We start from the raw sequence: 11,574 nt of genomic DNA, 5'->3' as shown, positions 1-11,574 counted from the left end.
TGGACTCTGCCTATTTTTTTCACTGTTTCTCTTACAGAAGGCTTTTAATTTGTTGCTGTTTTTTAAATAATACTATCTAATGGTGTTACTATGGTAACCATGTCTTGGAAACCAATTATCAGTGCTGCCCAAACAGTACTCAGAAATTAGAGTGTAGAACAGTAGTACAAATAGAGAGAAACTGCCCCATCCTCACCTAGGGAACCTCCAAACAGCTAGATGAAGAATGGAGACATGGAAAAGTTGGAAAGATGGAGAACATAACCTTGGGTGGAGACAAGAGCCAAAGGGATTGAAAAAACAAGGTGTCCACTGAAGGTTCTTTGCCTCGAAGTAATAATGGAATTTTTCAAGTTAAATTGGAAGGAATTGGAAAATCTATGCTTGCTGTAGTTGCACGGGCAATTTAGAAAGCAATTCTAGTAGATCACCTATAGAATGGACTAGATTGGAAGTAGGGGTTGGGGGATGAGAGAGAATGACAAAACCACAGTGTGTACAGACTCAGTTTTAAGGCCACATTCTAATGATGCGTGTGTATGTGTATGCGTGTGTGTGTGTGTGTGTGTGTGTATGTGTGCACATGCACATGCATTTGTGTGCAGAGTGGTGCTTCTTTAGTTGAGTATAAACTGGATTTCACAGTCTGTTTTTGTTTGACAGTGGGTTGGTGTACCCTTTCCTCCCAAGCATACATTTATGTGTGTGTGTGTGTGTGTGTGTGTGTCTGTGTGTGTGTGGTTCAGGAGTGATTTAATTAAAAATTTAAGCATTTTTAATTTTTTAGTGCAGAGACTCTTGACAGCAGGCTGTAAGGCGCATGGTTGTTATTTCTTAAGTAAAGTTCTATAGTAGAATGGAAGATGTTTATTCTACCTCCTATGTAGTAGAAAGGATGATCTGTTTATTCTACCTCCAATGTAGCTATTGAATCCGTTTTCTTCTGTTTCCACTGGTACTGCTATTTAGTTTTGGTCCTTATTGCCTTTCTCCTTGTGGCAGTTGTTTTTCAGCATTTTCTCTCTAGAATCCACCCTTCTATCACTTGTTGGCAAAGTGATCATTCTATAATGCTGGAGTGATCATTTCACTGACTTAACAATCTTTTAATGGCTTCTGACCACTTTTAGGAACTAATCCTCACTTTGCCCTTCATGATAAGTCCCTGCCTACTTCTGGTCTTACAATGAACCCTACGCCATTAATAAATCTCCTTCTAGTTTCCAAATCCACCTAATTTCATGCCCTTCCTTCTCAGTAGTCCTAGAATCCTGCCTGTTCATCTTCTCCCCACCTCCACTGTCTCTCCAACTAGCAAGCAAGAGGAGAACAGTTAAGAAAGGAAACCACTTAGCTGGCTGGTTATAACTCTGAGTATTTGACATTTATTGAAATGGCAACCTTCAGAAATTCTTTTCTGACTCAATTTCCAGCTCATTTTGTACAAAAAAGCATTTTGCTCTTTCTCAATTTTGTTAGGAAAATCAGTTGCCTTTTTCAAGAAATAACAATATTATTTGCATGAGTTTGCAGTATTTAAAAATAATCTGATCAAACCAGGAAACTCAGGCTGAGGTATGGCAGAAGCACTACCCTTCTGTGGTTCTAGCAGAGGCATCCACAGTGAGTTAGTTGCAGGGAATATACCTGTGAGGGGAATGACCAAGTTATCCCAGGGTTATTGGAGAAAATTCACACCATAAGAGCAGGTACTCTGGATAATATCTGGGTATCCCTTCTGTATGAAATTAGAAGGAATTTCTAATGTTTTAATATAAAACTAAATGGAATCACTGACCATTTTATTGATGGGAAGTCAATGCTGTTGTTTCAAAAAGTAGAAAGCAGAGAGTTAGTCTGTAGAAACTGGACATTGAAAGTGGCTAGTACCTGTCTTAAGGTAGCTCTTAACCTAAGAAAAACTTTGGGTAAGTCCCCTTACTTTCAAAATATTCTTCAGTCTAAAGCAGAGGTTCTCAAAATTGAGGATGCATCAGAATCACCTGGAGGACTTGGTGTAGCACATTGCTGGGCTCCATTCCCAGAGTTTCTGAATTAGCAGAATGGGATGGGGCCTGAAAATGTGTACTTTAACAAGCTCTTAGGTGGTGCTGATGCTGGGGGTCTGAGGCAAGACTTTAAGAACCACTGGGCTAAAGAATATATAATGTCTATATCCTATTTTATGAATTAAGGGGGTAATTATAAACATGACAATGCCCTTTGAGTTGGAAAGTCACTTCTGTAATATGTAGGTAGGAAATGGTTACAAAACAATAGTAAAAAGGGAACTAACATTTTTTGTTAGTTACAGGAAAATTACTCAATACCTTTTCTTTAAAAAGAAAAACAATACTCAGAAGGATAAAGGCAAGAGAGAATCCTGTCAAAAATTTCAAAAAACTTAGGTTTAAGCAGCACATGTGAGGTGGTTTAAAAATACGAACACATACACATACACTACACCACTTTTTAATCTAATGTATTGCTTATTGCTTCTTCTTAATTGGCTGATAAATCACCAATAATACACTTAGACAATATTAGAATTATAGTAGATATTATTGTGTGGTTTTCAAAACAGCTGATAATTATAACAATAGTAATAGAAAGTAAAGATTATTTTTTCTGGTTGGGGGAAATAAAAAAAAACTATCATGGGAATTAAATTGTCAAACAAATTCTTTTTGTGCCTCCCAGTTGTTCATCATGCAATAACAGTTGAACAGAATCAAGCCCATTTTCTTTTGCAGTTCACTTTTTGATTAATGAGGCAAGTGATAATAGAATAAATTGACATTAGTATTTTTTAAAGCATTTGTCAGTGAATATCCTGAGATGTGTACACATTCAACTCAATCTTGTGCTATTCTGACACTTCCATTTGCAATATTGTAAAATTATCTTAAATTTCCATGCTATGACCCTTTGTCCCCACATCATGGGGACATCCATCATTCATCCCCACATGGTATATTAGTCACCATTCTCCAGAACCTTTACATACACACACACACACACACACACACACACACCACATATAAAGACATTTATTATAGGGTATTGGCTCTTGTGAATTATGGAGGTCAAGTAGTTCCAGATCTGCTGTCTACAAACTGGAGATCCAAGAAAGCCTGTGATGTAATTCAAAGACCTGAGAGCCAGAGAACCAATGGTGTAGATATTATTCCCAGTCTCAAGGTCTGAGAACCAAGAGTGTTGAAGGCAGGAGAAGATTGATGTCCCAGCTCAAAAGCTAGGCAGAGAGAGAGCAAATCCAACTTTTCTCCTCCTTTTTGTTCTACTCAACACCTGGATGGATGGGATGAAGCCCTCTCATGTTAGGGAGGGTCATCTGCTTTACTTAAGTCCACCCATCCAAATGCGAATCTTTCTGAAATACCTTCACAGATACATCCAGAGATAATATTTAATGAGATATCTGGCATCCTGTGGCCCAGTCAAGTTGACACATAAGTGTAAAATTAATCATCACACACAGATATTTAAGTATTACTTACAAAAACACAAACATGTACAGATACATGTTGCAAATATTTTCAACTATAGAAATGAGATGCTAAGGCTTTCCTAGATAATTGTCAATTACCTAGAATATGGAACTAATCAGAGTACCCCACTCCCTGTGATTTTGCTGTCTGAAAGGTGCATCACATAAGAAGATAAAATTATTCGTCCCTAATGTCTTTGGGTCTTTTTAAAAATTTGGTAATAGATTATGTTGAGGGACCCAAAGCAGCTATGTCCACAGGGCAAAGTGACATGTGGATCAAAGCCATTCTAACCAACTGAGATAATTATATACATCATAAATTCTGAAAAGAGGCATCATCCTTATAGGAAGTGAGTTAAAAATCAAAAGTCACTTCATTATTCCGTTTAGAAACATTTAGAATTTCTATATAATATGATCATGTAAAAATCAAACCAACAGTACCTCAAAAAAAGAACAGCAATAAAAAGAACATATTCAGAAGTATTGAAATCCTTTTTATCATACTTATATAATGTATAAGACTTACATGATTAATCATCATCACCATAGCTAGTGTGTGACTTAGATCATTTAGGATATTAGAAATAATTTTAGTGAGGAGATTTCACTTCAGCTCATTGCAAACACACACGTACAACATATAGATGCTGAATGAAAGTATTCATTTCAGATGAGAGCATATTAGCTTGTTAGCCTGGAAATTCTGTCGAACATCCTGACTAATCAAAAATATGTATTTGAACAATTTGCTGTTGTGAATTCAGCCTTTTGGAACCTTCTACCTCTCTTCAATTATACTGTCAGAGTGTTCTGTTGCTTAATTCCCACAATAATTAAATAATTTATAAATAATGCATACCTCATCTCCTCCCAAGAAAGAATTTAAGGAGGCTGCATTTAACTAGGAAACTACCATAAATATATAATGAAGTGGATTTCAGTACTCTCTCTTCGGTGACTGGAAGGTCACTCCTCCTTGCCAGGGAAACAGAGAAACACAGTCTCTGCCAGCCTGTGGACAAAGTGAACAGGACAGGACAACACTACCTCCTTCTGCTGGGCTTGGCTCACGTTGGGGGTGGAAGGCTGATGGGTTAGTCCTTAGGAACATGAACCTGTTCAAATTTTGCCTCTTCCACACACTAGCTTTGTGATCTAGGAAAAGGCACCTGGTCTCTCTGTATTCATTTTCAGTTATTTTATTTTAGTGATAATTACTAAATTAATTATTTTAGTAATAATTATAGTTATCTCATGCACTTGTTGAGAGGATTAAATGAGTTTTAAAAAATAGAATGTGAGAAAAATGCCTGGTGGTTAGTAAGTACTACTTGAGTGCCAACTGGTTAGACATAGCTTTCTATTCAATTAAGACGACAGTTCTTCAAAGATGCCACACTTAAACCAGTCCCAGTGCTGTAGTATCATAGGCACCTGCACTTTTCTTTATGACACATCTTCATTTGCAATTGATATTTAAGGCTCTGAATCTGTTTCTCCCATGAGGCTGTAAGCTCCAGGAAGGCTGGAATCTCGTCTGTCTGGCTTAACACTCTTATCTCTGGTATATATACAGTGCCCAACATGAAGCAGTTATTCAATAACTAGTTGTTGAATGAATGAATCCAGAAAGACATGCCTATAAACATGCTAATCAAGATGGGATTTCTAGTAATTATTTTGTTAGTTTTGCAAATTTTTATTATCTAAGTTTTGATACTTACTGTGTTTTCTTTGTGCAATAATGAAAGTAAAGTCCTGTTTTATCACCTGTATGTACTATTGTAAATCACTTCAGTAAGGCAGCAATAGAGCTGTCAGATGAAATTCATATTTTATTTTTTGTGGACCTCTGGAATAGGTTAGTAGTTTTCAATTGGGGGTAATTTTGTGATACGTCCTCCCTCCCCACTAGACATTTGTCAATGTTTGGAGATATTTTTGATTGTCACAATTGCAAAAGTGCAACTGACATCTAGTGTACAGAGGGCAGGGATGCACAGGACAGTCCCTTACCACAATGAAAACCATCTAGTCTGAAATGTTAATAGTGCAAAGGTTAAGAAACCCTGGCATAGATTGATAGAGCCTAGTAAAAAAAAAAAAAAAAAAAGTTTGTATAATTTCCAAAATTGGTTGAGATGTTAAATAACATGAATCAGAATTTTAAAAGTTAATGAATAATTAAAAGTTAATAATTAAAAGAATTTATTGTGAATTTTTTGGTGGTTTGTATTTGCTTCATGGCATAATTTGCTGATAGTTTTAGTATTTAATGTGGCATATTCACCAATGTTATCTATGTCAATAGAGAACTTTATAGTCTGCTATGGGTTTTTCTCTTTACAACCAGTGAAAGTGGTTTTAAAAGAAAAGCACCAATTGACTGTTTACATACTGCTGAATAACCACTTTGGCAGATTTATTTTTTTAAAGAACAGTTCATGAATAAATTTAGCCAAAACTGTTAGGCAGAAAGTACAAATAACCATATTGCCTATAGAATGTTGCTTGTAGCTCTGGACTAATAAAGCACAAATAAGATAGGGATATCTAATGTTTATGTAGCTTGGTCTATTTGAGTTTAACACCTGGGATGGTGTTAGCCAGGATAGGTTAGGTTCTGCTGCAGTAACATCTCAGTGGCTTTAACATAGCAAAAGTTTATTTCTTCTTCAGAGTAACTCTCCCATACAACTGCCTCTGTGTGGCAACTCAGCAATCCAGCTGGGGAAGGTGGCATCATCCTGGAACTGCACTTTTTGGAACAGATGGCCTTATTAGTTAGTGTGGTGGGGAAAAGAGAACATGGTAAATTGCATGTTAACTCTAATGCTTTCACATGGAATTGACACAGGTGACTTCCAGTAACATTCTATTCACCTCACAAATAACACACCATGGCCAGATTCAGGGACCCAGGGAATTTTAATCTACCCATGTTGCATAGGAGAAACAAATATTTCTGAGCCTGAGTAATAGCTATCATAGCTAGCTTTGGTATTTGTTTACCTTTATATATGGTTGTTCAGTACGGTTATTAAGGAAGTATATTTGGTGAATGCACAGATACTATTTCTCATGCCAAATTAACCTAATTTCATTATGCTTATTTGGGTTATCTATATCTCACTTAATGAATTTGTAATGTGCTTCTAAATATTTAGGCCTCTAAATGAAAGTCTTTGCCAGATGCTGTGGTCCCTGATTTCTCAAATAGGCTAACATATTCCACAGTACTGAATGCTAAAGGAAAAGATGGTGGTATTTTCATTTTACATAATGGTAAGTAATCAAACATTATTTTTGTGGTAAATCAAAAATTGAGATACCTCAGGATGAAAATAAAGATGAATTTTTAAGATTAAAAAAAGAGACCTCCATGAAATTTTGTGCTGTGGCAGGCTGCTTTTTGCTATGCTCCAGGGGAAAGTATTTACTTTCCTCTGCTACCAAGACTACTTTACTGGACAGAAGCACTGCTTGTATATCTAAGTTTTTATTCATCTTTGATATGGTTATTTTCTTGTCTTCATTTTGTTTTTTAATATAGCTCTTCTTCTGGGACCCATTATTATATACATCATAAAAATGGGGGATTTTTTGCAAAAAAGAATTCACAATTCTATTCTGTATCCCATTAACAGCTTGATATGAGAAACTAAATAATACAATTGATCATTGAGTTCATTAGTCTAGACCACTACATGGAATTGCAAGAAGATGGAGAACTATACCTGCTCTTTCCTATTTTACCATGTGATTTGTCCACTTCTGGTTTATATTACCTATAGCTATCTGAGTCTGTATTTACACATTTATTCATTTTTCATCCATCAAACAACTTTTGAGCATCCACCCTATGGCATTATGCTAGGTACTGGGGATTAGGACAAAATGAATAAGACAGTTTGTCTCCTCAAAGACCTCACTTCTAGTAGGTGACGGCTACAGGGGTTATGAAATGTCTCATTCATTTCACTTATATTTATTGAGCATTGATATGTGACAAACACTGAGGAATACCATAGTGAATGAGAGGCAGTAGAGTGTAGTGTTTGAGAGAAGTGTCTCAGCAGACTGGAATCAAATTGCATTGTGAGGCCTCATGGAGGCTCTTCAGCTACCTTGTGCCTCAGTTTCCTCATGTGTAAAACTTCAATATTGTAGTTGCAATATTGTGATATAAGAAATTTAAATTTGGTCTTTGTCCCCATTTCCTGGCACAGAGTTCATGAAACCCTTGTAATTTCCTAAGAGATAAGAGTGTTAAGAGCATCTTTTGTTCTAATATTTGGTCTTTGACCCCAGTTCCTGATTCAGAATTCCTAAATCCTGTGGAATTTTCTGGGTGATAGAAGTGTCTTTTGTTCTAGTGAGGTGACTCTTGGTGGGTTCCTAGATAGCTTCAGGGTTGGGGTTGGTCACCAGAAAGACCAAGCTATGATTAGAAGTTTGCAGCCCCACTTTCATATTCTCCAGAAAGGGGATGGGGGCTGGAGATTGAGTTAATGATAGATTGTGCCTATGTGTTGAAGCCTCCATAACAATCCCTTAAAGACAAGGTTTGGAGAGCCTCTGGGTTAATTAACACACTCATGTGCTGGGAGGTGGATGCACCCCAACTCCATGGGGACAGAAACTCCTGCAGTAGTAACTCATCCTATGTAACTATTCATGTGGCTGGTTGTACCCTTTATCATATCCTTTATTATATAATAAACAAATGTTGCAGGGCTTTTCCTTAGTTCAGCTAAAGATGGGGGTCGTTATCACACAGCCACGAAAATTGAGGCTCGCAGATGATTTGAAGAGTGAGAAAAATGGGATTTATTGGGCAAAATGGGGAAACAGACTCTTAGCGAAGTGAGAGTGTGCTTCCTGCCTGTGGGCTTCCCGCCTCGCAGATTGAATCCCAGATTCCACACAGGAAGAGGAGGGGCCAGGCTCCTCCCCTATGAAAAGGGCGCGAACTTCCGTGGTTCCAGGCCAGTGTGCAGGCCAGCTGGAGTTTTTCCAGGAAGCCCTTCTCACCTGTCTGTCTCACAAGTAAGCATAAACAAGTGTTTCTCTGAATTCTGTGAGTCCTAACAAATGATCAAACCTGAGGAGGGTGGTCATGGTAACCACTGATTTATAGCCAGTTGGTCAGAAGTGCTAGAGGCCTGAACTTGCATTTGGTATCCGAAGTGGGAGGCAGTCTTGTGGAACTGAACCTTTAATGTGGGATTTGATGCTAACTCCAAGTAGATAGTGTCAGAACTGAATTGAATTGCAGGACACCCAGCTGACGTTTGGATAGTTAGAGAATTGCTTGGTGTGGAAAAAAACCCCACATATTTGGTGTCAGAAGTATTGTGAGAGTACAGAGGAAAAAAATTATTTTTCTTGTACAGTAGTTTATCAGAAAACCGGTTACAAATATTACTTTAAAAAACAGTGAGAAAAATGCAGCTCTATCATTTTCTGGTTTTTATGTAACACTTTTTTTTTTTTTCAAATCATGGAGAAAAGCCATCGCAAATCACATTCTTCAAGGGACTTAACCAGGTAAGACGTTTGATCCAAGGGCAAGACAACCCCAATCAGAAGTTTCGTTTTGCAGAAGCCGCTTCCATTTTTCCAGGCTCTGAAATTCTAAAACATCTCCTGTCTTCCTCTATTACCAGGGCCTTGTGCTTGCTTTAAGAATGGGCATTCATCAGGGGTACAGGTAATTGTCAACAACCTAAGGGGCTACCTTGGCATCAGAGCAGCAAATGCCTGCTACTTAAGAATTTTATATTGCCTTTGTGAAAGAGCTTCACCAGTGTGATTTAACTTTGCAAAGGAATAGATATAGAGAGAACTCAGTGGAGACCCATTCTTTGGTAATATTTGCATTTTATAGGAAGCGTACATAAAAATTTCCCATTCTATAGTAGTATGGCCATTTTGGTGGTACTCTTCACAGAGTGGAATTAACATTCACATGTGGACTGGAAATGTTGAAGTGTTATTAGTCTCCCGAAGGTTTTGCTTCTGGCTATGCAGTTTCAGAGATTTCATCACAGTTTAGGTATAGCAAAATACCACCATTTCTGCATACTCGAATGAAACTCTCCAAGGTTTCTTTATACTTTTAGGCTAAGGCTTGATTTTTTTAAAACAGAAAAGAAGGTTTTCCTAGACCCTGAATATAACCTGATGTCAAAAATCAATTGAAAAGCCAGTAAAAATTTGTCATGAGTTCTGTGAGAAAGCTTTTTTTCATAACAGCTTTCTGGTTATCACTAACAAATTTCTTAATTAAGTTGCCTAAACTATTAACATAGTTTTGTGGAATTTTAGAAATTTTATTTATTTATATAATGTTTACACTTTCCCTGATCCTACAAAGAATTTGAGGTGACAAACCCCCATTTTATGCTAGTTTTCCACTATTCTTTTTTTTAAGACTAAAGATGAGAATTTAGATTCAACAGCCATGCAAAGTAACCAGAGGTTTGAAAACACTGTTTGATTGCTTACCTCTGCTGCCTGTCTTTTCTTTCAAATGTGAACCCCTTTTTTTCTCATTTATTCTCTAGGCCTTGATCATTTTACCTTACATAAAGATTCTTGGTTATTAGATAAAAATGAGGGAAAATATCCCAGATTTTGGTTATATAGTAATCAGTACAAAGGGTGTGAAACTTTTAAGTGTAGCTTCACTTACACATGCATACATGTGCACAAACAACATCCACATCAGACTTTAACATTAAAATTCATTTCATATAATCTGGGTTTTCATTTTGCTTATTTTTCTACTTACATCCAAATTATAACATTCCAAATCCAAAGGCAATGTTCTGTTATAACAAAGACAGCCAAAACAAAGAATATTTATGTAGGGCATTATCTGACCATGCTCTTATCATGGTCAAAAGCCTTAGGAGGTTTTTAAGTCCTTCCAAGGACTGTGCAGGGTAGATACTGTCACTGCCATGCAAATGATGAGGTTGTTCCGGGACCAAACTGAGGGTCAGGCTGCTATTTCCTGTGGCCCAATAACGAGATGCAGATGAACTGGGGAGGAAGAGAGTTTTTATTTCTGTAACTGGTTACAGGGAGAAGGCCTGGAAATTATCACCAGATCAACTCAAAATTACAAAGTTTTCCAGAGCTTATATACCTTCTAAGCTATATGTCTACATGTAGTTGTGCGTTCATCTAAAGACGTAAGTGATTAACTTCTTTTAATCTATAACTAAGGTCTGATTTCTGAAGACCTTCCTCTGGAGGCTCAGTAAATTTACTTAATCTAAATGGGTCAAGGTGCTGGGGTGATTACCCTTATCTTGTCTCTTGCTAAATCGCGGACGTTTGAGGAGTTCCTTCAGACCCCCAATAAACCTGTTTGTGGAAGCCTGGGGAGTTTCTTCAAACTCATAATAAATCCTTGGGTCCTGTTAAGAATTCCTTTGTTATTTTGTCATGATATAAGGCCCAGGAAAGGCCTAGGCAAAACTCTTGATGGGCTTTTGTTACATCTCAGCCTTTGTATAAGGGCACTGGCTTTTAATATTTAACTTAAGCACTCAGTCAGTACTGAAACAGTTGTTAGTGAGACCTGGCCTGCCACAAGGTAACTGAAGGTCTGAGATGTTAAAGGACTTGGCCAATGACACACAGCTTTTAAGTAGTAAAGCTGGGATTTGATTCGGTCATGTCTAGCTCTGAAGGTGCCACTCCACCGTGCTATCCTGAACTAGCTGCCCCATGTCATGTAAAATGCAGAATCCCAAGCCCCAGTACTATGGGATCCAAACTGAATCTGCATTTTAAGGAGCTCCCCAGGTGACTTATATGCACATTAAAGTTTAAGACTGCAAGTATGGTTCTATATGCACATTAGAGTTTCAAACTGGAAGTATGGTTCTTAAAGAATAGTTTCAGGCAGTTAAATACAAGGCACTGAAAAAATTCCATTTGAGATGCTTTTTGGTCTCTGGGCCTTTATGATTTTTACTTAATTACAAGCTAGACTGTATTTCATTATCCTTCAGCTGTTCTGCTTTCACATCGGCTTTGAG

This window comes from Pongo pygmaeus, chromosome 6, assembly GCF_028885625.2.
Source record: "Pongo pygmaeus isolate AG05252 chromosome 6, NHGRI_mPonPyg2-v2.0_pri, whole genome shotgun sequence".
NCBI classification, from domain to species: Eukaryota; Metazoa; Chordata; class Mammalia; order Primates; family Hominidae; genus Pongo; species Pongo pygmaeus.
Note: the sequence above shows the minus strand (reverse complement) of the source record.